This window comes from Colossoma macropomum, unplaced genomic scaffold, assembly GCF_904425465.1.
Source record: "Colossoma macropomum unplaced genomic scaffold, Colossoma_macropomum, whole genome shotgun sequence".
Classification (NCBI taxonomy): Eukaryota; Metazoa; Chordata; class Actinopteri; order Characiformes; family Serrasalmidae; genus Colossoma; species Colossoma macropomum.
The window spans coordinates 4939681-4961809 of NW_023494789.1; the positions used below are offsets into that span (position 1 = coordinate 4939681).

Sequence of the window (22129 nt, forward strand, 5' to 3'; positions counted from 1 at the left end):
GTTCTTATATTGTTCCTGTAAATCTAAACTGAATAAAGTAATTAGTGTCCAGTGTCACAAAATTGGGCTTTGCAATACTGATGTAACAAAAGATTTGAATATGCAAATGAGGTGTCACAAAACGCTCAATGGGCTGTTAGCATCCTGGCCAACTTCAAACGTTCCAGATGCAAAACGCAGCTTCTATCTTTAACTATGTCACATTATGGATTCACTTCTATGGTTTTAAACTGTCGCAAGCTACATCATAATTACCAGCGGGGTCTTTTAGTCCCCTCAAAGTTTAATTATCAAATTTTGGCTGGAAACAAAAGGTTTCAAATCTTGAAACGGAAAATTGAATATGTGCTGGTCTGTGTCAGATTAACCACTCACACTTAAGAACTTGCAGTGGAATCAAGCAGTCGCATTTTGATTTACGATGGGTAGGACGAATCTTGTGAGGAAAAAACGCTGCCGTCGGTTTCTCCACCCACACAAACACATACATACACACACACAGCCTATACTTACACAGCGCTGAAAGAATACTGACAGCCACCCAAGTAACTTTAGTCCAAATTTTTTATATTGTAAATTTTTTTATCATTTATATTTTTATTCCAAACCATTCATGATTTATACTTGAGACCCGTAAGAACCTCTCTAGGCCATCTGGAAGTCACAGGTATGTCACTGTGAAAGTGAGTAGAGGTCCAACCAGGTTTCAGTCAGCTGGCAGAAATGGAAAACAGTGGCAGCAGCTCTGCGTCAGGGCTCTTTACCAAGAGAGCTCTTTACAAGAATATTAAAATATTTTAATGTCTGTTACAAGCTCCAAATAAAACATATAGAACGTCTATTACAAGCTCTAAATTAATTTAAGCTTTCTATGTTTAACCTAGAATGGCCACCAGGGCACTAGCAGAAATTAGCATTGTCACAGAAGTATTCGTTTTTCGACATTTGTGGCCTAAAAAAAAAGGCCAATTCCTAATGGTCACATTTGGCATTGATGTACATTGCATGTGCAACACCAATACAGAATTTTGTCTATATTGTGCTGCCATAGTTGTTCATTTTTAGAGCAGTGGCTACCTAAACTGAGGTTTAATACACAAAGGAAATAGAAGACCTATAGAAGTACAAGTGCACAATGGTCTCTGACCTAACTTGAGAAAACTGTGGCTGGACTGTACACTGTACAATATATTGTTGGAAAAGCCAGCTAGACTGATATATATATATATATATATATATATATATATATATATATAATATATAATTTACATGTTCCTGTAAACCTAAACTGAATAAAATAATCACTGTCACAAAATTGGGAAAAGCAAAACAGTGGCTGCAGCTCTACAACAGGGCTCTTCATCGAGAGCCACAGAAAAACTGCTACATACAAGGTAAATTCTATGTTCCTGTCTGTTACAAGCTTCAAATAAGACATACAAAACATCTTTCACAAGCTTTAAATGTCCATGTTTAATCTAGAATGGCCACCAGGGTGCTCGCAGAACATAACAGACATCTGAGGCCTAAAATAAAGGCCAATTCCAGTCACATTTGAAATTGATATACACTATATGTGCAATACCAATACAGAATTTTGTCTATATTGTGCTGCCATACCTAAAGATCGTCAGTATCACTGGCTTCATGGTTCAGACACCTGGTAAACCAAGATCAAGAGAATGAGAGTCCAACATATGACCTAAAAGAGTCGTGAACATACGGCATGAAGAAATGAAGACGTAAATGCCAAAACCTACAGAATCCACCAGCAGTTTTTCATCCAGCGCATCAATGTCTTCATTGCGACTTATGAGAAAGTGAGATTTCTCCTCAGTGCTCATCCTGCAGCTCATCGGTCTGTTACTGTTAGCATGTCCTGCACTGACCCCGTGGAAAAGGCCTGCAATGGATTAGAAGTCAGCACAAGTTGTACATGGAAATATCCTCATCATCTCCCCTCCCCTCCACTCTTTCTCTCTCTCTCTCTCTCTCTGTCTGTCTTAGTGTCGTTCCACCTCCCTCTCAAAGCATGTCTGGTCATAATAATCTTTCCCCCTGGGGATTATCAAATCCCTGACCAGTCAAAGCAGAGCAGCGGACAGAATCGACGTCGAGCGCCGGGGTCTAAGCAGCACCGCTGCACTCATAGCACATTCTGCACAATACTCCGTCCCTCAAAAATAACAGCCTCCTACTTCCTGTCTGTCGCCATAACGACCGAGGAACGCTACCCTCGGCTGCTATGGACCAAGCCGCAAAGAGACCAATAGGAGAGCAGTCTGGCCCCCCATAGCAACAGCCTGGCAGCCAATCAGGAACCCTGCCAGCTCCCAGTGGTTTGTGTGTCTCTTTCTGAGGTACGCAGTGGCGGCGCCGACGAACTTGCTGGCTGAGAGATAAAGCACAAACCGTGATTCACCCACATGCTCCCTCCTACACAAACACCCAGTCACATTCATACATCCTCGCACAGAGAACAGATTGTCCATTCTACTCTGGCATCTGGTGGTCATTCCGTGCGGCATTTTGTGAGTTATGAGTGAAAGAGTCAAAATGCCACTTGAATAGACAGGAACGTACTTGTTTACCTATTAGAACGCAGACAGGCCCAGACAGACGCTGAAAGAAGGAGGGGGGTTGGCGATAGGGTCTATGAATAACAGCTCGGCAAAGCACTGTGGGATACATTCGCTCAAGCAAAGGACGGTGGGGTTTGTATGCTACGGCTCCTGGATGACTCCCAGCTGTGTTAATCTCCTGACCTGAGTGGGTGTCACAGCCAGTGGGGCAGAGAGCCAGAGGTAACCACGGCAACCTAATGTAACACAGCTTTTAGGCTGTTTGGCTGAGATACAGCACATTGTCTCATCCTCTCTCCATCCCTCTACTTTGGGACTTTTGCTCTTTTGTCCTCTTTCTGCTCTTCTTAACTCGCTCTTCACGGCCATTTCAGCTTTCCACTGGTCCTCTTCACTTATCTGCAGTGCTTTTAACCACCATCTGTTTTTTTTTCTACGATCATATTTATGGTTTTATCCATCTGTTTCCACTTTCTTAAGAAATTTGGTCTTATTTTTGCCTTTTTAAGGCTTTTAAGGTCTTGGTTCAGATGAACATGTTCATAAAGTCTTGGTATCCCAAGCCTCCCAGGTAACACTGTACCCAGATTACAGCCATTACTTGGACACAAACATAAACACAGAAACAAAGAAGCAGATGCACACGGATATTTTTTAGACCTTGTCAGGACACAAGAGTCATATATATGTCCTGTATGAAATATATAGGTATATGTGAGTACCTACAGTGGTGTGAAAAAGTGTTTGCCCCCTTCCTGATTTCTTATTCTTTTGCATGTTTGTTACACTTAAAATGTTTCAGATCACCAAACAAATTTAAATATTAGACAAAGATAACACAAGTAAACTCAAAATGCAGTTTATAAATGAAGGTCTTTATTATTAAGGGAAAAAGAAATCCAAACCTACAGGGCCCTGTGTGAAAAAGTGATTGCCCGCCCCGTTAAAACATAAATTAACTGTGGTTTATCACATCTTTGGAAAGCTGAGTTCAATTTCCCTAACCACACCCAGGCCTGATTACTGCCACACCTGTTCTCAATCAAGAGATAACTTAAATAGGACCTGCCTGACAAAGTGAAGTAGACCAAAAGATCCTCAAAAGCTAGACATCATGCTGTGATGCAAAGAAATTCAGGAACAAATGAGAAACAAAGTAATTGAGATCTATCAGTCTGGAAAAGGTTATAAAGCCATTTCTAAAGCTTTGGGGACTCCAGCGAACCACAGTGAGAGCCATTATCCAACAAATGGCGAAAACATGGAACAGTGGTGAACCTTCCCAGGAGTGGCCGGCCGACCAAAATTACCCCAAGAGCGCAGCGACAACTCATCCAAGAGGTCACAAAAGACCCCACAACAACATCCAAAGAACTGCAGGCCTCACTTGCCTCAGTTAAGGTCAGTGTTCATGACTCCACCATAAGAAAGAGACTGGGCAAAAATGGCCTGCATGGCAGAGTTCTGAGATGAGAACCGCTGAGCAAAAAGAACATAAAGGCTCGTCTCAGTTTTGCCAGAAAACATCTTGATGATCCCCAAGACTTTTGGGAGAATACTCTGTGGACTGACGAGACAAAAGTCGAACTTTTTGGAAGGTGTTTGTCCCGTTACATCTGGCATAGAAGTAACACAGCATTTCAGAAAAGGAACATCATACCAACAGTAAAATATGGTGGTGGTAGTGTGATGGTCTGGGGCTATTTTGCTGCTTCAGGACCTGGAAGACTTGCTGTGGTAAATGGACCATGAATTCTGCTGTCTACCAAAAGGAGAATGATGGAGAATGTCCGGCCATCTGTTCGTGACCTCAAGCTGAAGCAAACGCTTGATTGCAGTTGTTGCTGCTAAGGGTGGCCCAACCAGTTATTAGCTTTAGGGGGCAATCACTTTTTCACACAGGGCCCTGTAGGTTTGGATTTCTTTTTCCCTTAATAATAAAGATCTTCATTTATAAACTGCATTTTGAGTTTACTTGTGTTATCTTGTCTAATATTTAAATTTGTTTGGTGATCTGAAACAAACATGCAAAAGAATAAGAAATCAGGAAGGGGGCAAACACTTTTTCACACCACTGTATATGTAACAATATATCCCATTTTAACTACATAAACTTACTATATAGTATTAACAATATTGTTTAAAATTATCAATATTAACTACGGAATTCTTAATAAATGAATAATGCCACTAAGTTAACGCTGTTAACGCACTTTCCTAGTTTGACCTTTTATACCATCTGTAGTTGAAGCTCAGTTGCTCACACACTGTTGCTATGACTCTTCCTCATTCAAATACACATTTACATGGCAGCTTCCGTTAATGGCCTTCTTAATAAAAGTTATTTCCATCTACTGTCATGCTGGATTCATCACTGGAAGTAGGCAAGTGCCAAGCGCAAAGTATTATTTAAAGCGTTATATAACCATTTTACCTTAACATAACAGCTTTAATGTCATTTTGTTGGTACAGTGACTTATAACAAGGAGGACGGCATCTCCATCTTTACCACTCTGGGCCCGGAATGCCTGCTATAGCGCTACGTAACTTTAGAGGAGTTGCATAATGCTTTATGGCACCATGTTACACATAAACAACTACAGCTGTGTCCCAATTCAGGGGCTGCATCTTTCGGAGGCTACATTTCAAGGCCGACTGCGCGACGGCGGCACGACGAGGCTGTCTCATTTCGAAGGCTCCTTCATATGCGGCTGAGAAATGTGTCCTTCTTTTGTCATGGCAACGAAGGATCCAATGGGTCGATCCTTTGCCAGCCAACATATCCATCTCCAGCTCCAATAAATGAAAAAATTAAACAAGAAATCAAAGTTTCTGGCTCCGTCTTTAAAGAACTTAAGAACTTGACGGGACCCACGTTTCGTGATGCAGCAGTGAGGGCGGGAACAACGGTGCTGTGACGCAAACAGAAAATCCGCCGTAGAGAAGAGCATCTCATTTCAGTTCAGCCTTCGTGGGTCTAAACAGCCTTTTGAGGACACGCCTTCATAGACCAAATCCCCTGATGTGTCTTAATGAATGCATTTATGAGTTTCTTTTATTTCGATTTATTTGCCTCAACCCACCACACTCAATCCACAAAATTCAGCTTAAATACTCACAATCACCTCAAATAATTGTAATTATCTTAAATAACTGCAATTAGGTGATTATGTAATAACTGTGACAGGTCTGCAAACAATAAATGAATAGACTCACTACCAGTCAAAAGTTTGGACAAATCTCACTAAATATGCACCTTCTGATATAATGGCTTATGCTTTAATACATATAATATAAATGAAATTCCTTCCTAGGACAAATATAAATAGTAAGCTGATGGCTTTGTACAAAATTATTTCCAAAAAAACATTTTACCTTTAAATCAAAAAAGAAAAAAAAATATGACACACCCTCTAACAAGTGGTTTTCATTAGGGACAATTTGGGGGAAATATCTAAACTGCTTTTTTATTTTCTTGTATACTAAGTAACTAAGTATTTTGTATCAATTAACGTCCAGGCCTGTTATTTTGACCAAGAAATTCAGCGCATCTGCTTTTTCTGGCCTGAGCTTTGCTGTCATTTATACAGCAAATGGATGTTTGGCTGCTGCTGCACTCAGTACTTTAACTTAAGACTCATACTTTGCACACTGTAAGGTTTACAGGTATGACTCTGTGTGTATGTGTGTGTGTGTATGAATGAGTGATGGTAGGAATGCTTGTTTTGTTTTATTTTATGTTATTTTATGTTTATTTTATTTTATTCACTACATGTAAATGTCTGTCTGATACTGTGCACTGTGAGCTCCTGTAACCAAAACCAAATGCCTTGTATGTCTAAGCATACCTGGCCAATAAAACTTGATTCTGATTCTGATTGGTCTAACTCATCTGCATGTGGTTCACAAGCTCTGTGTTATCTCTGTGTCAGCTCTAGCCAACCGAAAAATGCCCTCTATCAAATCTATCAAACTGTGATTTTAAAATAAAAACGATTAATCTTTCAGCCCTGCATTTTACCAACAACAAAGTCTCAGCATCCTCCTCACGAAGCAGCTTGAGTAAAATATATATATATATATATATATATATATATATATATATATAGAGAGAGAGAGAGAGAGAGAGAGAGAGATTCAACACTCACACACACACACACACACACGCGTATATGCCGTTCTGCCTGCACCCAAAAACAAACCCACATCAATGGGGCTGAAAGCTGAAGCGCTCAACAAGATTAAATGGGTTTAGTTCAGCTACTGCTGTTTACACACCCTACCCCCAAAATCAATCAGCTAGTCTACCATTACCCTGCTTACTGACACCTCTCACTCGCTCTCTCTCTCACAGTCTCGCATCATATTCCTCCATTTAAAGTCACCCTCTTTTTCCCTTTGGTCTCCCCCACCCAGCCCAATCGGCCTCTCTCCATTTTGCCCTTGCCTCGATCCCTCTGTCTTTCTGTTGTTTGTGCGTGAAAGTGCTTAAAGGCTGTAAACACACAGTCAGCTTTTCCTGTAACTGCAAGCTTACTAAACCATTCGGCTCACCCTGTTGCCACTGCAGGGGTTCCCAGTCCTGGAATACCCCTGTCCTGCTTTTATACACATTACCCAACTAATCAGCTAATTAAAAAGCTAAAAGCTAAAAATAGAGTGCGCTGGAGGTGGGTAAACACTGAAAAGTGCAGGACAGGTGTACTCCATGACCAGTGTTAGGAACCACTGTATTAATGGTAAGGTAATTAAAGTGGAATTTTTCTAAATTTCTGAATAATTCAGTCCTTGTGATGTAAATAGCGTCATTCAGAGTGGTTTGATGTGAAGTGATTCATTGTAGAGAAACTTACAGACTCTGATGATTTCTTTATAGAGGTGGTGATAGGAACGAGAAAAAACCCTGGAAACCTGAAAAATAAGTTTTCTTTGAGGACTATTTTGCCTTACAATGCCCAGCGTGTACCCCTCCACCATGAATGGACTAAAATAAACGGATTAAAACACATTTTCAGCCAAAACTTTATCACAAACTAAACTATCATAAAACAATGTGTCAGACATCAGGCAGCATATATCTATCCATTTTATGTAATAACTTTCACATGTCTGGTTCCCATCACCACCACTGAGAACAAGTCTGACCTGGCAAGTTTCTCTAGAACTGAGCATTTCACACCAAACCACTCTGAATGACCTTTTTTGACCATTTCACTACGTAGAATTTTTAAAAAAATTGGTGGAGTTCCCCTTTAAGCTCCTTAACCAAGCAGTAAGCAGTAGGGGTGCATGATTAGAATTGGCCAAGACTGGATTTTTGCTCCAAACAAGCAATTTATTATTTCTATTCAGACAGATCTGGGTCACAGATTGTTTTTGATATAAACGACAAAAGCTGGGTAAGTGCACTAAACAGCCAGTTGCGTCTTAGTTTTGACAAAGTGCACAGTTTGATTTCATGGTATTTTAACAAGCAACTGATTTTCCATTTAAAAACTTAAAATCCCAGTTTGCCCTATTAAAGAAGCAAACACTGTTACTTATGTAAATGGTACTGGTACTACTAGCATGTGTTCACTTAGACCACACAATGTGAATTAAAAGTAATTTAAAAAACACAAAATTCAACCAACCAACCAACCCAAACCATCCAACCCACCGACCAACCCAAACCATCCAACCCACCGACCAACCCAAACCAACCAACCAACCAACCAACCCAAACCATCCAACCAACCAACCAACCCAAACCAACCAACCAAGCAACCCAAATAACCCAAAACAAACCAACCAACCCAAAAACAAACCAACCAACCCAAACCAATCCAAACCACCAACCAACCAACCCAACCAACCCAATCCAACCAACCCAAAACAAACCAACCAACCCAAAACAAACCAACTAACCCAAACCAAACCATCCAACCAACCAATCCAAACCACCAACCAACCCAAACCAAACCAAACAACCCAAACCATCCAACCCACCAACCCAAACCAAACCAACCAACCCAAACCACCAACCAACCAACCCACTCCAAACCCACCCAAACCACCAATCAACCAATCCAAACCCACCCAAACCACCATTTAACCAATCCAAACCCACCCAAACCAACCAACCCAAACCAACCAAGCCAATCTGGTTGTAAATCAGAATAGACCCTTTTCACACTCCCGTATTCCACGCCATATCAATACTGATCAACAGACCGATCACCACCCAGAACCCTGCAGCAAGTCCACGTAGTTCACTGGGTTTTCAACCCATCATTAGATAAATAACGCTACCAGTTTTTATTTAGTTATTTATTTATTTAGTAGAAGAACCCTTTCGGGTGCTGTATAGAAGATCCAAAAGGTTCTCTATAGAACAATCTACAGCACATAGATGTAAAGAACCCTTTCACGATGTAAAGAACCCTTTAATCATGCAAAGAGTTTTTTGAGTGTTCGTGGTTCTTTATAGGACCATTTTCTTTCCTGAGGAACCCTTGAAGAACCATCTTTTTTTAAGAGTCAAGCTGCTCCACCAAATGAATGACACCTTTTTAGGTAAACACTTCAATAAAAATGTAAAAATGTTCTTCACATTCTCATTTGTAAAAAGCCACCGCTGCTGTAATGTTCTGCAGACTATGACCACTTCTGCTGCGTCGATTACGGCAGTGTGAAAATTGTCCCGTGGCCATAAATCAGAATCTGCCATATATAATCATGATTGGTGCACCTCTAGTAAGCAGAGAGTAAAGCATGTCTTGCAGAAACTGTGCTGGCAGATGCCCTCGTCAGTGATGTGTGCAGAGACTGCCCAAGGTTGGGAAGCACTGGTCCATGTAAATATAATCAATACGTCTGCCCTTGGAGTGAGACCAAGACAGATAAATCACAGTGCATGAAATCTGTGCAGTAGTGGTGCAAATTAGGAATCAAACATCGGTCAAAATTCGATTTTAACCTTTGAAAGAAGTGATGAGATCATATTTTTTACCCCATGTTTTCCTTTTTACTGACGAAGTTGTAACAGATTGTAATGTCTTCGATTTAATTTTCACGAATCAGTCAATCACACTGTCTAGAGCAGACAGCAAAATGCCGCATGCAGCTCTTTCACTGTCCTGCTGTGGCTTTTGGGTAAAAATAATCCTCCTTTGCAGTAAAATAAAGCTCTGCTGATCGTTCAACACAGTTTTTAACAATAAACGGTCTTAAACGCTGGAGTTAATATAGAACTGCTTATTCACCCTTTAACTGTGAAGATCAGCGCAGACTGCTGGTCTTCATAGCAACGCAGACAACAGTCTCGCCTAGCTAGTACCTAACAAAACGGCAAAGAGACTTCAAGACGAGCATCGATAATTTGGAGACAAATGGACTTTTTTTGCATACATTTAATCTGCAATGAGAAACTGTCAAACACTAAAAATTCAACAGTGTAACTAGACTAACTTTGCAACTGTTTTTTTTTTTCTACCTACTTCTAAAGCTTTTGCCTCAAGGTTCTCACAAACACCATACATAAAGGGACATGACACCTTGTTGTGGCAAATTTGATTACATTTTGGGTTCCATAATCTGTTTTTATGTAAAGTATTTCCTCATTTCTTACATAAAAAAAATAATAAATAATTTACAGCCACATTAGTGGTCTCCTAACCAAGCTGGGCTCGATGGGGCCTGGCAAAATAAGGAATTTCAGGCCTGATTTTTCACATATAACAGTGGGCTTTTGATTGTTTTCTAATGAGTGACTTTAAATAGAGAGTCACTTTAACTAGAAATACAGCTGCAAAATTTAAAGCAAGCAAGGCTTATAGCACAGAAAATACAAAACGCATATTTCTTTTCCATTCAGATCATACCTGTATTTTTTCTGGGTGTCTAACCAGTTGCTTTCTGTGTGCAGGATGTATGATTTTGCCATGATACAGATTGGCATGGTCAACGCAGTCCAGCAGTTAGTTGTAAGAGCTATGGGGTTGCCCGGGGCTAGCTGTGGTCTAGCTGTGGGATAGCTCTGTTTGCCCTTCTTCTCCCTGAAACATGCCTCCATGCCTTAACCTAGAAGTTAATGAGTTCCTGAAATCTCTCACTGTTGATTGTGTTTATCAGTGTTTTATCTTATAGAGTTCTATAGTCATACAAGTTCTCTTTGCAATTACCAAAGTGATGGCTGGCTGTGATGGGACACCAATGGCAACACAGCTAGGTGCTGTTTTTTTTTAAGATGGTACATTAATAGACACTTAATAGAATTATATTTCAGCATTAAAATGCTCTTACACATGACTTTGTTTCACAGCTTCAGGTCTCACTGCTTCACTGCACAGCATGATCAAAAAACTACACATCGCACCTTTGCTTAGAATTTTAAATCATGACAAATTTGACGAGCAACTTCATTTAAATGATCCTAACAGAAGGCAGGGAGTTCTTCGAGTACGTAATGTAGCCAACAAAGATTTTTAACAATAGATAATCAACCATCAATTTTTCGTTAACAGCTATAATTTGGAAGAACATCCCAGTATAGATTTTGCACACCCTCACACATTTTCTCTCTTGTGCATGTGCTCTCCCTTTACCTTCCTATGATTGCATTTGGAATCACTCCCTAAAACTGTATCTGTGATTATCCATCACTGTGAGGGCGTAGGTATGGCTCCTGTCCAGGCTTCACTTTTATGCCCGTGCTGACCCCTAGACCAGCTTCTGTGGGCATGAAAAGCATTTTGTTTTGTTAAATGGAGAGTTATTGGGAAGTGAGTGTATTAAAAACAAACAAACAAACAAAACTAATAAAAATAAAAATCTAAACTTATTGTTACATTAAAACCAAAAGGCAAATTGTGAATTTAGTGAATCGTTCTACCCCCACTGTGCAGTGCTGCGCACACATTTGAGCATATCACTGAATTACTAAGTGGCCAGTCTTCTGTCCGCATGACCTGCGTGACACTTGTGCCGGGTGTGATGGTATATTGTGCTATCGATGCTAATTAGTATTAGCGGTGGATGACTGGTGCCAGACAGACACAGAGATCCACAGAGATCCAGAGCCACCTGCTCCACCCCCAGCAAGCTGGTCCCCTCCTACCCAGCAGTGGACTTCTGCCTGTGGGTTCCTCTCACTCACGACTCCGTTACTCATCCAGACTCAACAAGAACAAACTATGAGCTAAGCCACCTACAGTACAGACCGCGTGTGTGCTTCTGCGTTATGGCCTAAACTGACGAAAACCGTGCGAAAGTGCGTATGTCGGGCGCAGCGTCGTGTCTGGAAGGCCATCAGCTCCTGACTAATTTGGCTGACAGTGTGTACGTGGAGCGTTTGTCACAGTACATGGGTTTCAGCCTAATATGTCACCTCCGTACATGAGCACACTGTGTCCTACTGTTCAGATCCTCCCTCTTTCTTTTTTCTCTATATCCATTTATCCACAGAAGCACAATATTTCATTTAAACATAACCTGCCAACTGCATCAAAACTGATTTTTTGCGGTGTGACTCTTCCAGACCAGCTTTGGCATCATTTTGCAGATGCCTAGTGTGACTGCAGCTTAAACCATGAATGAATGTGAGGTGCTGGTAGAGAGTATATTTACAGTCCACAACAGACTACAGAAAAATCAGGAAGCACCTTAATAACATGCATGTAAAATGTCATTTAAACAGCTAATCAGCAGTAATTAAACAAACTTATTAGTAAGGCTGGCTCTGTGGTGGGAGTCAAGCTGGACTCTTTGGAGGTTGTGACAGAACAAAGGATGCTTAACAAGCTGTTGGCCATCTTGGACAACACCTCACACGCTCTGCATGCTACACTGGATAAACAGAGAAGCACATTCAGTGCAGACTGTTACAGCTGAGCTGTGTTAAAGAGGCCGTGTGAGATCTGTCTTACCCACTGATATACGGCTCTACAGCGAGTCTGCAGAGACGGTACTGATCTCCTGCTGTCTGAACTGTGCTGAACCACATCACTGTATCTCCTCTCCAGTTAATACACACTGTGCAATATATCATAACTACTACTGTAATGACTCTTACTGCGCACTTTACACTGTAATATTGCTGCAACTCTGAGTTAGTTATGTCTATACGCATTATGTTTTTAGACAAATACAACAAATCTGTCTTATATGCTATGTAAACATGCAAATAGAGATTTAAATTTCAGCCAGAGAAAAAAAACATGAACAAAACTGAATTAAAATGGTTTTAAATGCAGCACACAAATAATTTTTTTTTGTTTGCAACCGTACATGTGTGATTTTGCCACACACAGTGTTGGGGTTTCAGATTGTGTTTTATCTTTTTCTCAATGAAACTCTCTTTTTTGGTTTAATAAGTGAACTATCAAAAACAAAATCAAGGTACTTTACTGACATTCCAGTCCAACTCATCCCTTCAGGAAAGGGAAAGTGCCAAAACATGGGTACTACCCAAAGTGGCGGGACACTTTAACTCTCTCTGGCCCTGGAGCCAGTTATGGGAAAGGCTCGTAAACACGACCTGGAGGCAGAAATCAGAAAAGTTAAACAGCAGCAATTACTGTAATGGAGTTCCCTTTTCAGCGGCATCAGGTCTGATACGGTTTCAAATAACGAGCCTTTCATTACGAACTAACTTTAAAGGACAGAACGAAGCGCTACATGCAGTCAATGTGGTGTTTAAAGGAAAGCAAAAGGAGAAACAGCTAATTTAGTTTGTTAAAAGCTAGTTTGAAAGCATAATACAGACTAAAAAGATCTAAAAACAGACTGCAATTCTCCACTAAAGATCCAAGACTCAACTCAGACCCCCCATCCTATAAGATTCAAGAGCTGACTCGGACTCGCACTTCAGAGAGTTGAGGCTCGACTCCGACTCTTAGTCCGGAGACTCAACTCTGGAGACTCACATGAAGTGACTTGTGAACATCCGTTTCAAGTATTACAATAGAATTTCTATAAGAATAAACATGAATAAACAATCATTGACCTATTTATTCTCCTCTTAAACAAAATATTACATAAACAGTATTTTCCTTCCTGCTACCTAAGAAAGTGTATTTGTAACCCTTATTTTCATTTAAATAATCCACCGAAAGCTGAAATACATTCTCACAAAAAAGAGGTAGGTCTGGGTGGGTTATTGGTTGGATGGCAAATGTAAAGAGAGCCATAATTATTTGTTTTGTTATGGCCAAAACTGTGTGATTCTTTGTCTTTTTGTCTTCTTATGGTCATTCATCACATCACATTAACCTAAACAACACCAAACATGCAGTTTGCTCAATGGAAACTGCATTCATAAAAAAATTATGAAACTTTTAGCATTACTTCCACAACGTTAATATGTAATCACAGTCACACACGCTCTGTGTCCTTAGACAGAGGATCACCTCATCACTTTCTCATTCTTTATTGATAGATTTTGCTTTCTTCCCCTCTCATGATCTCATTTTGTCTCCTGCCCCTTTTCTCTCTATCCTCTAATTTGATTTCAGACACTGATTGCTAGTCTCAGTGGTAGTAATGAGACACTAGTGAGTATATCTTTGTTGCATTTCATTACAGGTTATTGGTCTATATTAAAATTGGGTCAACTGTGAATTGTCAAATATGATTCTGAGTTTTGTCACATTTCTTAAACTCAAAAAGTCAATAATATTACAAATGCAAGACCAACAAAATTCTCACAAATTAGTGATTCTCCTCAGATTAGAAGTGTCTGTTTATTACAGTGCAAAACAAGCAACTTAAGACCATCTGTAGTAGTAAACTGTTACAAATAAAGGTTCTGTGCAGGTACATTTTTCATTCACCAAGATACAAACAATGTAAATGTTCCCTCAAAGATACAACAGTGGTTTTAAGGTCTGATCGTGAACCTTAAATAAGTTTTTCCATATGAAAAGTTTGTATTTGTACCATTTCATAACCGAAAGTTTTAAAACAGAACAATAAAATAAAAGTCCTGGAGACGAGACGGTGTGTGTGGAGTCAGTACAGCTTAGAACATATCATTTCAATGGATTACAGTACAGTTATGTTCCCTGACTAAAGGCACTGAGATGAACCCTTGAGGGAACCACCCCAGTGACAGTTTAGGGCCTTAATTTCTGAGAGTGTAAAGGCTGAAGCCATTGCTACGATATTATCTATTACAGTAGCCCTGTCATCCAAATACAGATTTTAAATGGCTTTTAAAGCAGCACCTTCAGCAGATTACGCTTGACAGAGCTAGCAGGAGACCTATGGATGAATCAACGAGCAAAGAACTAACAAATACAACAGCGAAGTGGAGCGCAACAGTTCCCCTCTACAGCCTCTGCGGAAACAAGAATCCACATGCCGCACGAGCGAGAACGAGAGGGAGACGCTACAATAATGGAGTTAGAACCATTGACTGTATATATGATATGAAAACTCCTTGCTTGGAACATGTAGCCGCTGTTGCTCTCACTCAACTTTGGTCATGAAAACTGAAAACAGGGTTTTTTTAATTGCATAAAACAGTCACATGAAACTGAACAATATATAGATAAAGCTATGGCAGTATTGCTGTGCAACACCAGCCCAAGGAGCCCAGCAAAAATGGTGCTGAATATGTTTCCCTTTCTACAAGCCGTGTCTTATTCTGCAACTTTTTATTTGAATTTTCTGTTCCAACTTAAACGAAGCAGAAATTAATTTCTGGTAGGTGTTCATGTGCCAGAATGCAACTGCTGCACAGTTTAAGGTGGAACAGGAATCCTTCAGTTTCACCAAATTTCTCAAGCAATTTGTCTCATGTGTGTCCCATATGCCCGTGCCTCAGACTGTCAGACGATGCAGAAAACTGGAAAACATTACAATCATTCATGCTTCAATACCAGCTGGTCCACAGCCCTGAGACCGTGGCCTTTTCTGAAGTGACTTCTAAACCACAGAGGTGCTTTACACCATTCCTTCATGTCTGGTGCCTTTAAAAAAGTGGACAACAGAGGCAACAGATGACCGCGGGAGGTGGTCGAGGGTCTGCTGCATTTTCATTTGAAACTAGCTGAATTCATGGCTCAGCCACTCATCTAAACAGAATAACATGAGTACGGTTTCAATTGATTGTACATTGCGTTATCCGTGCTTATTTATGGCATACAGGTATTATAGTTATGACAAAATTAATACCTGAGGAAGAATTTAAACCAGTATACCACCCACTACTACCTAAACACCATGCGTCAAACACAAGGCCCTCAGGCCAAGTCAGGCCCGTGATACAGGCCTATTTGGCCTGCAAAATTATTGTAATTCTCTATTATTATTACACCCTGAGATGCACTACAGTTCCCAGCATGCACTGCAACAGTGTGCATTCTCACTCCCCAGCAACAATCTCTGGGCCAGCGGTTACACAAAAATAAAAGATGCCTGGTGTCTACGTCAAGCAAATAGGCAGTTTTAAAAAACTACTAAGTTAACTAAGTTATTTTTATTTAGAATTATTTAAAAATATGTTTTCAAGGCCTATTTTGCTGTTGCAGCTCTGGCATATTTTGAATAAACAAATGGTCTGTTCAAGTCATGGCAAAATGTTAAGTAAAAATGAAATAAAAACACAGCTGGTCCACAGATTTCCTGAGATATTTTAATATGGCCCTTTTAGTGGTTGAGCTTGACACCCCTGACCTACACCAATCAGGCACAACATTATGACCACCTCCTTGTTTCTACGCTCACTGTCCATTTTATCAGCTCCACTTACTGTATAGGTGCACTTTGTAGTTCTACAGTTACAGACTGTAGTCCATCTGTTTCTCTGCATACTTTGTTAGCCCCCTTTTACCCTGTTCTTCAGTGGTCAGGACTCCCATGGGCCCTCAGGGAGCAGGTACTATTTGGGTGGTGGATCATTCTCAGCACTGCAGTAACACTGACGTGGTGGTGGTGTGTTAGTGTGTGTTGTGCTGGTACGAGTGGATCAGACACAGCAGCACTGAAGAACAGGGTAAAAGGGGGCTAACAAAGTATGGAGAGAAACAGATGGACTACAGTCTGTAACTGTAGAACTACAAAGTGCACCTATATAGTAAGTGGAGCTGATAAAATGAGCGTAGAAACAAGGAGGTGGTCATAATGTTATGCCTGATCGGTGTAAACAGCTGATTTTATCCGACAACTGATATCTCAGTCTGGCTTCCTTCATTGCAAGCAGATTTTGAAAAATAACTGCAGTGAACACAGGCAGATCTCGCCTTATTTTAGATGAATCGGAATGTTCCTGCCCAAATATCACACTAGTCCCAAAATAGCCCCGCATGCTGTGATGAAGCTAGCGCCTTCCTCTATCCGACTGTGACTGGGATAGTACTCCATGCCCAGTCTGGAACTACAAAAATTCCAGTCCAGAAGACGTGGTCCTGCGCAATAGTAGGTGTGTGTGGGCAAATCTGACATACTGCCAAGCGGAAGAATCCTGGGCGGTGAGGAGGTGGGAGGAACGAGTGACTGGAACACTTGCAGGAGAGGATAAAAATGGAAGGGGGACTGAGAAAAAGAATGAATGAATGAAAGGCGAGAGAACGAGAGCGAGAGAGTCAGTACAGCAGTGAGAACATGGGTGCAGGCGCGAGAATGAGAGGGAATTTTTAATGTGATAAAGAAATGAATGGTGGGCAGAAAGCCAGAGGGAGATGAACAGAGAGAAAGACGAAAGGGGGAACAGAGAGAGGGGCGTTAGCTTACATAACCGTTTCAGAATGTATCATCGCTCGGTCTTCCCATGCTGCTCCCTCGGATAACACAGGGGCAACCACAACCTACAGGCCTGTGCAGAGACATCCAGCCATTTTAGACATGGACAATCACGTCTTCGGGCACTCGCTAAGGCATTAGGAACAGCTTCGAGTCTTGTGGACAACTGGCCACTGGTACACTTTGGCTGGCCTGGAATTTGCTTTCACCCTGATTGACAGCTGTAAGCTGATCCACCCATCAAAGCAGACACAAACTGTCCAGAGACGACCTTAAGATGACTCTCTAAGGGGTCGTCATAGTGTCAGTGATGTCTCTCTCACTGAAACGTGACCTGTGTCCACTCACATTGCTGTAAGGATGGTCATGTGCCTCTTAAACACAAACATCAAATCAATGTGAAATAAAGAGAACAGATGAGTGAGTGTGACAACATTGGAAATACATCAAATATAATGTGAAGCTGCAAAGCCAACAAACATTTCAAAAAGCTTTTTGGTATCCCGGTTAAAGGACGTCAGGACGGTGCAGGTGGCCTGAGACTGGAATTTTGCACGAGAAGGACAACTCTAATTACAAACCTGTCATTAGCAACTGAACAGTACTAGACTTGTTTTATCCTCTAAGGACAAATGTTATGCTTTTTGTGTTCACAACACTTTGTGAGTCTGAGATACACCGATCAGACATAACGTTATGACCACCTCCTTGTTTCTACGCTCATTGTCCATTTTATCAGCTCCACTTACTGTATAGGTGCACTTTGTAGTTCTACAGTTACAGACTGTAGTCCATCTGTTTCTCTGTGTACTTTGTTAGCCCCCTTTTACCCTGTTCTTCAGTGGTCAGGACCCCCCTGGACCCTCAGGGAGCAGGTACTATTTGGGTGGTGGGTCATTCTCAGCACTGCAGTAACACTGACGTGGCGGTGGTGTGTAAGTGTGTATTGCGCTGGTATGAGTGGATCAGACACAGCAGTTTTTGACATTTTTCAGTCTTTGACATAATTTGAAAATATCTGCCTTTTACATTGTGTGTAAATTTCATGATGATTAGACAAAAAGAAATCACCCAAAAAGACTTGGGGGGAAAAAAGTCTGGTTCCACTGACCTGCATTAAAAGTAAAGTGTGTTTTTTCCTTCTCCTGTAAAGTTACCATTTTGGAGATACAAGGTTTTCTTCCGACAACAGTGATATTTTTCAATTAATATGTCAAAAAAATATTTCTGGTTTGGCTTTTTTTGCATTCGCATACTGTTTCCACCTTTAACATTTAATATGATCAAATAAACATTATAATTTGAGTTTGTGCTTAATCAGATGATAAAAAACACACACAGACAGTACACTGTATCACTACTTTAAACGACAGTAACAAGGTACAGTCATATGCAAAAGTCTGTACACCCCCTCAAGAATTACATATTGTTTTTATTTTTATGTGGAAATAATGTAAATATAAATATCTAACATTTTCCTGTAGATGATGTGTTTCATGTAAAAAAAACAATAAAACAGAATTTGACCAAAGGTACCCAAAGTGTTGCACACAATTATATGTCCAGGTCGGCATGTCGAGGCTTAGTTCTTTAAGGGTTAAAGTTCTGGCCACCAAAACTGTGGTAATAAGATGTTACACCTTATACTGGTATAAGGTACAGCTGTAGCAGCAACAATACAGGATTAACCTGCTCTGTGAAATTCTTGTGTTTGCATGCATTTTCTCTAAACACTGTGAAACATTTTCTGATAAAATATTGTTCCAATCAATATCACTCATCTTAGTGCGATGTCTGATGCTTTGAATTAATAGAAATAATACCAGAACCATAGAAAAATAACTGAATAATTAAACCACTGTATGCAGCTGGTGCAGGTGAGGTGATTGATGTGCTGGGTGGGAATTCCTCCTGACGCAACTCAAACCACAAAGAGGCTTTACTCAGATTACTACAGATTGCACAAAGAGGCTGAGCTCCAGACAGGAGCCGAACAGCAGCAATAGCGGCCTCTGACATAAATGCACTCAAATAATATCATCACAATGTATTTATTCAAAATTTGTGCAGACCTTAACAGAAATAATAATGGTAGACAATAACAGGAGTCAAAGTTTATGTCTATATTACTTATGTCCATTTATACAACAGTTAGTTCCGGCCACGCGAGCTGATTGGTTGAGAAGCGTTCTAACCGTGCTGTTATTTCGCCATATCACTCCGCTGAGACGCCGTTGCTAAGCAACGACTCTGACAGCTGTAGGAGACGCTCAAGCCATTTGAACGTTTTTACTTCTTACTTTGCCACAAACAGAAAATGGACACTTTTAAGATCACATTTGACCGACAGCTGATTTGGTCAGACACTGAAGATGAGACGACACTAAGTTTGTCTGTGTGGAGCTGGAGAACGAACTGCCGGCTGTGCAGCGAGTGGGCGGAGCTCATTACTCTGACGTAGCAACAAGCTGCTTGTTAAGGAACTATAATTTGATGAAGGAGCTGCGAACATTAAAACATATTAAACGCCGCGTTCACGGCCCAGTTTATTAATCTATTACTTTATTTATTTAACTGTTGTATAAAAGCAATAGAACACTGGAGGAGTGTGTTATCGCCAATAACATCGCGGCTGTGATTTGGTCATCATAGATCATCACAGCTGTGATGTTATTTTGCGATAACACACTCCCTCTCGTGTTCTACTGCTTACATTTCGTTGTATCACTATTCTATCTCCAATATGTATCTTCTTAAAACAAAACTCAGGACACAATGAGCTGAAAACTGGAGTCAAAAACTGAAAAAAAAAACTGTCTACATAAAATAAGATTACTAAAAGTGGTACAGTTTGTGCCATGGAATGCAGCATTCATGACAACAGTGAACGGTTATAAGTTTTGCTTTCCATTTTCGTGCTTTTGTGTCTTTCTGTCTTTCCTTTTGTGTCCTTTCTGCTTCTGTTGTGTCACTGTATTCTGTATTTCCAGTGGGATGTCGTGTTTACATGCGGAATCAAACCTAAATTCTTGGGTGTTGAAGCTCCTGATACTCAACAGGAAAAGAGATTTGAAATTGTCTCATGTCATTTACAGAAACCGCAAAACAGTTCCTGACATTTCACTCCGCTGAGTTTGAACGAACTGACAAATGAGAAGACTGAAAAAAAAAACAAACAAAAAAAATGTTTCTGTCACTATTCTTCATTTTAATTACCATTAAATTTTTTTATAGCTTTAGACTTTGACACTTTGTTGTAGGCCAACTTAATCTTTTTCAGCCAACATTTCCAACATTTCTGGCTGTTTTTCTCTGTCCACAAATGCTATTTCTGAGCATTTCCTGATGAAAACTGCAGCCCTACTCTTTATGATGTATTCTTCTACAAATTACAAGCATGACTGATGTTATGCACTGATGTTACTGAATTTTGGGATTCAGGATGAATCAGGCTACTGATTCATCCTGAATCCCTGAAGTCAGGTAGTTTTATTATAAGAAAGAAAAACTGCAATTAGCTCTTTAGTTCTGGTAGTTTCATTCATTAAGGAAACAAAAAGCAGTGGGTACCACTGGAATACAGCATTAAAATACAAATGTTTTTACATGATTTCAGCATTTTAGCACTGCTGCCTCAGCAGTGGTGCAGCATTACGCCAACAAGTGTGTGTGTGTGTGTGTGTGTGTGTGTGTGTGTGTGTGTGTGTGTGTGTGTGTGTGTGTTTCAGTTAATGAGATTCTGCAGTATCTGTGGCTTGTGTTGAGGGTAGCAGAGGAGTGGATTAATGGCATTATGATCTAACTCTGTCTCTTTCCCACTTACACATACTCACTCACTCTCTAACACATATAAAGCCTTATAATACTATCTTTAGAAGGCTTTCACTGGACTGTAACTGTAGCTAATATCATTTTTAATTTCAATGGATACTTTATATGCTGCATTTGGAGCATATGGATCCATTACCACAGACAACACCTGATTTCTAAATATGTCCCTGTACTTACAAAACAACAGGAAACCTGCTAAATTGCCATTTCACATTCACATTTTTGTCACTGCCACCCAAGAAATTGTGAAATATGAAGTCTCTGCTGTTTCGGCATGTGATTCTACAGGGTGTTAGGATTCGCGGCTTCCTTGTGCCGTAATGAACCTGCATGGCTGTGTGTAAAGCTTAGGCCTCCTCAGTAAGCTAATGCTGGCTTCTAGCGCTAATAAAGATATTAAAGCAAAAGTTTAAGCTTCGCACACAAAAACAAAGCTTTACCGACTCAGATTGGAATCTTTATCCTCTAAACTTGTCTCAGTGCAACATCAGAGGGTCAGAACTGCTTGTGGTTTCTCTCTAAGCTAACGTTAGCATCTGGTGGATATGATATAAAGTAGCTTAAGCTAATATGAGCTTTTATGGATAATATTAGCTATCTATAGTTCCACTTACAAAAACAGATGAGTCTCAAATTTGAGTCTGTACTCTCTAATTTGTGTCAGTGGGGCTTCAGTGAGCCGGAATGGCTGTGTGTAAAGTTGCTTTGACGGATTTTAAAGCAAAAATAGCTTAAGCTAACAGCTCCACTGACACAAAACATGGATTTATCAGCTCAGATTTCAGTCTTTATTTTCTAAACTTGTGTCAATGGAGCTTCAGTGAGCTGGGCGAACAAGTGCTGTTGTGTGGTGAGGCCATAGCATACTAAGCTACTATACTAGCATGCTAAATGCTACTAAAACAGCACTACACAACATTTGACAGCTTATTAGATAGATGCGGAATTTAAATGACACCACGTTTAAATTACACTACAATTACAGACTGTAGTCC

At 40.3% G+C, this 22129-nt stretch overlaps 1 protein-coding gene across 2 annotated transcripts in view; it reads right to left on the bottom strand.

Annotated features, from left to right (window-relative positions):
• tmem198b (transmembrane protein 198b) overlaps window positions 1-22129 on the bottom strand; it is a 42302-nt gene that overhangs the window by 12476 nt on the left and 7697 nt on the right. The window contains exons 1-2 of one of the 2 annotated variants that reach the window (XM_036569835.1): window positions 2592-2617; window positions 1761-2392 (exon numbers count right to left, since the gene is read on the bottom strand). The exons of the other annotated variant lie outside the window; for it this stretch is intronic. The gene's annotated coding sequence lies outside the window, so the exon portion shown is untranslated. Of the gene's footprint in view, window positions 1-1760; window positions 2393-2591; window positions 2618-22129 lie in introns of those variants that run through there. 2 annotated transcript variants of the gene reach the window in all.